The 4,960-nt window shown below is 41.4% G+C and overlaps 1 pseudogene; it reads right to left on the bottom strand.

The window, feature by feature from the left end:
- Nucleotides 1-601: 601 nt before the first annotated feature.
- Nucleotides 602-1,517, bottom strand: LOC120403984 (annotated as a pseudogene).
- Nucleotides 1,518-4,960: the final 3,443 nt, after the last annotated feature.

The following is a 4,960-nucleotide window of genomic DNA, read 5'->3' on the forward strand; positions in this document are numbered from 1 at the left end:
AACCTCTGGCATCCTTCCTTTCTCCTGTGTGTGTCTAATGACGTGTTTCTGTCTGTCTAGCCCCAGACATAACCATGTCTCTGTCTATCTAGCCACAGAGACAAATATCCATCTGTTTAGTGTCTACCTCTCTGTCCCCAAACAGAACCACCTGTCTCACTATCTAGCTATAAAAACACCTCTCCATGTGCACCTCCCTTTATTTAATTGTACAGGGATTTCAGGTGGGGGCTGTGGGAACTGAGATAATAGTGGTGGCAAACGGAAATAATTACAGTCTGAGCATCTCCTCTTTATATCATCTGCTAAGTTAACCAACATAGTTCAGAAGGTAGTGGAACAAGCAGGGGGAGGTGTCTATATTGCAGAAATCACATATCAGTGCATAAAGGAGAAGCTGTAACACAGTTACTGGACACTGGACACTGTTTTTCAAGGAACATGGCGCCTTCCTTCATTATCGGGCTCAAGTTCCATTTCCATTTTGTTTTCTCCTGTAAATCATACGATGATTTGCAGAAATTTCTGCACAATTACTTAATGAGTGAGAACTAGCTCATATCTGCACTCCAGTACTGATCAGAAAAAACAGTCCCCATATTTACATACAGTGAGGAATAATTTTCTGGTGTATTGTCCTCCTCAGGGCGTCCTTCACCCCCTTGTTCCTCAAACTGTAGATCAGGGAGTTCATCATGGGGATCACAAGGGTATCGGACATGGCCACGATTTTCTCCCATTCCACTGAGCTGCCAGATGAGGGTCATAAATATGTAAAGATCAGGGTCCCATATAAGAAGGAAACGACAGTCAGGTGGCAGGCGCAAGTGGAGAAGGCTTTGTGCCTTCCTGCCGTGGAGCGGATCCTCAGGATGGCAAAGATGATGTAAATGAAGGGGATGAGGATGGTGAAAATGGTGCCTATGATTTCTATGGCTGCAAAGAGGAAATGCACTCGCTTATTGATGCGAAAGACAGAGCAGGAGATTTCTTGGAGTGGGCGAATATCGCAGAAGAAATGATCGAGGACATTGGAGTGGCCGAAGGACAGACTGAATACAGTACACGTATGCACAGTGGAAGAGCCAGCCACCAGCTGGAAGCAGACTCTCTTGGACAGGATGACATAAAAAAGCAATGGGTTGCAGATGGCCACAAAGCGATCGTAGGCCGTCACAGCCAGGAGGCAAAGCTCATTTCTGGCACAGAAGGAGAAGAGGAAAACTGAACCACACACCCAGGGAAACAAATGTATTTACTCGTCACTAGGGAACTGAGCATCACCTTGGGGGCAATCACAGAGGAGGAGACAACATCTAAGAGTGACTGAGGAAAAAGTACATGGAGCTGTGGAGTTGGGAGTCAACGCTAATCAGCACAATCATCCAGACATTCCCCACCAGCGTGCAGAAATAAATGGCAAAGAAGAACACAAAGAGGATGTTTTGCAGCTTTAGACTGTCAGTGATTCCCCGGAAAATGAAGCCAGTCACTCTGGTGCAATTTCCGGGAGCCATTTCTCCTATCACTGTGCTCTGTGTCAAGGAAGAGGCAGAGGAAGGGATAGAAGCAATGGGTACCACAACAATAAATCTGATGTACAGTGGAGACTCGTGTTATCTCTTAAGAGATGCCGAAATAACGGAAATTCAATTTTGTCAGAGTTTCCAAAGCCCAAAGGAACCATTTTCATTATCTAGACCAGTGGATTTTTTTCTCATTTGTGGATGAATCCAAAATTTTGAATGGAGGTGGAAATTGTAGACACAATCTGTGGACCCCTAGGAATCCACAGCCACAGGTTGCAAAGCAGTGTTCTATGGTAACAACCACCTTTGGAGGACCCCTTAGATACAGTCTGTGGATCCCAAGGTGTTCGCAGACAATACATTCAACACCCCCAATCTAGTCCAATTGCTTGTATAACACAGGTCATAATTTTTTTCCAATAGTTTTCATTGTAAATTAGAGCATATCTTTTAAAAAATAATCCAATCTTGAATTAAAAATTGTCCATAAACTGAATATCCACCACGACCCTTGGTAAATCATCACCCCTTGTTAATAGAGGGTTTTTATGTCGAGCTGGTCAAAATTCCCACCCATCCCCTTGGAAAGTGTTGAGCTTTTATGAATAAAACCCCAAATCCAAACTATTTTGGTGCTGGTCTATTTTGGCTGAAATCTGAAGTATTTTGGTTTTGAAATGGAACAACTGGGAGATGTAGTCTGGCCTATAAAGGAGAATGGAAGCCTGAGGAACTTCAGCTAGACAGATCAACATGTGGACTGCTCCGTGTTGAAGGTGTTTGAGAACAGGTCAGAGAAACACCCATCGGGATGTTTACTTGGTGTTACTTGGTCTTGCCCCAGCATGGGGACCCTGACTTGACTCCATGAGGTCCCTTCCACCCTACATTGCTAGGACTCCCTAATAACAATATTTGTATTGATTTTTGTTATTTTATTTTATTTGTTGTAAAAATGCTGACATTTCTATGGAAAAGTTCAATGCAAAAGAGATTTGTTTGTTTTTGTGGGAGGAGGGCAATTTTCACCTATTTTCCAAGGAATTTAGTGTTCCCACTCACCGTAGGGGGTCTGATCCAAAACAGATTGACGCCAAGTGGAGTTTTTCCATTGATTTCAGTGCACTTTGGGTCAGGCTATTTGTTACTATCAGATTTAATCATCTTTCCAGCTAGCAGAGCGAGAAGCAAGGGAAGGTAATACTCAGTGTATTTGAACCTTCTGCACTCCCTAAAGGAGGAGATCTTCAAGGCAAAGAGATTAGTAAAGTTCACACCAAATTATAAAAGTACATGAACTCAAAGAAGAAAACACACGTCCTCTTTTACTGAACTATTCAGTATGAGATTTTGAATGCACTGAAATCGGGAAGTTGAAAGCAGGGTCTAAAATCCCATGATGTTTGTGACAGCTTAACCTGCCTTTAACTGATGAGTAGAAACAATATCTCTAACAAAATGGCACGACCAGTCCACTGGCCAGCTCAGTCAATGCAAAATACAGCCAGACCCACCCAACCATCTCTCTACATGGGCTCCTACCCAAAATCTCTTTAAAGGTAAAGTTGTGGAGCCAGTTCCTGAGCTGCTATAAACTGAAATAGCTGGTGGACTTTTCATTCGAGCACTTTAATACTTTGAGATCATTTTGGGTTAAAGTCTTGCAAATAAAAAATAAAAACACGGTAAACAATATATTTGCATGAATATTCAGTCATTTCCCTGAGATATGCATCTTCTGCACAAACTGGTCTTCTTTGGCTGCTTTTTATTACAGCTCCTAGTTTTTTTTCAGATTTGCCCATCTATGGTTATGAACAAGGTCACCAGTAACAAAGTTCTTGCATTTCTCCATGAGACTAAGAAACATCAAAGATAGGAATCAAAATTTCCATATGGAAATGGAAGCATAAAGTCACACTCATCTGGAAGCCCCATTTCCTAGTAAGGTGGCAATTTTGGTACTAGATTTCTACAATTCTTTACCTTATCAATGTGAAAAATTAAAATGCATGTGCGCGCGCGCACACATACACACGTTTCAGTTGTCCTGTTTGGACTAATCAAGTTTCACCATAATAGAAAACCTCCAGAAAACATCAAGAAGAAAAAAAACCATTATATTAAACAGACTATTGAAAAATAAAGGATTTTTTCCACAAAATGGAATATTAATATCCATTATCATTTACAGGTTTCAGAACTGATCCTAAAACATCATCAACTCTTACCTTGTTGTAACAACGCAATATCCAGAACACTTTCAAATGCCGTGTTCCCTTCTAACTGTGATGTAATGTGGGATAGAAAAGAAATTAATTCAAGAATCTTTTTCCGGTAGAAAGAGCCAAAATTGCTAGTAAAGTGAAAACATCTCATCTCTAGGTGAATCCCACTAATACTGTAGCTATTTCGAGAAAGTGAACTGAATGACAATGGCAGAGAAAAAGAATTACTTTAAAAAGAAGGAGATGAGCGTTTTGGAATTTCCAAAGGCTGCTTGCTTCAAAGCAATTGACAATTGCAAATGTTTGGGTTTTTTCCCCCAAATCAGCATTTTAGAAATGCCAACCACAAACAATGTAAAGTCAGCAATTGCAACTATAACTTTCTTCTTATGAAACTAAAAGGCCAGGTGTCCCCACAGCCATCTGATCTATGGCGGGGGGTGCTTGGAGTGGTAGATTTAAGCCTCATATTAGCACTCTAGCACCTTTCCATAACTAAACCAGGGGCTATGCGATTTATAATAAGTCAGTTAAACAAGATCCCACAAACTAGGAATAAACTCTGATTACATTCAATAACCAGCATTTTTGTTGAAATCAGTAAGATTATGTTAACAATGTTTAACTTTATATTAACTGAGGAGATATGAATGAAGAGCAATGTTAATCAGCAAGAGCTGAATTAAAACTATGGGTGAAACCCTCATGCCTGCTCTGGCTTATTGCACAGCCTACAACTGGAGTTCTGCAGTGGGGAAGCAGAGGCAGCAACTGAGTTTGGAAAAGCTTCTACCTCCCAAGGAAAGGAGCCTAATGAATACTAAGTAAAACATCTCCCTCTCTCCCGTGCTCACATGCAGTATCTTATCATCCTGTACAACCTACGGCTACAAATCTCTATAATTTACCATGAGTGAGTGGAGACAGTGGGAGGACCAGCCTGTCCTTCTCAGAAGATAGTTCTTTAGCAGAGTCATAAAGCAGCTTCCTCGAGAATATCCACTGATCTCCACCTAAAGGGCCACAATGAATTGCAGGTCAAACAGCATCAAGATAGATTGTTCCCTTGGAAGCTAGGTGGGTCCAGATGTTCCTGTTCCTTCTCCCGCATCAAACTAAGAAGAAAACTCAACTATGCAAGAGAGATTTCATTCCATTATCGGTGTGTATCCACCCCGAACCCATGAGACTGTCCATGGGAGC

Source organism: Mauremys reevesii, linkage group 4, assembly GCF_016161935.1.
Source record: "Mauremys reevesii isolate NIE-2019 linkage group 4, ASM1616193v1, whole genome shotgun sequence".
Taxonomy (NCBI): Eukaryota; Metazoa; Chordata; order Testudines; family Geoemydidae; genus Mauremys; species Mauremys reevesii.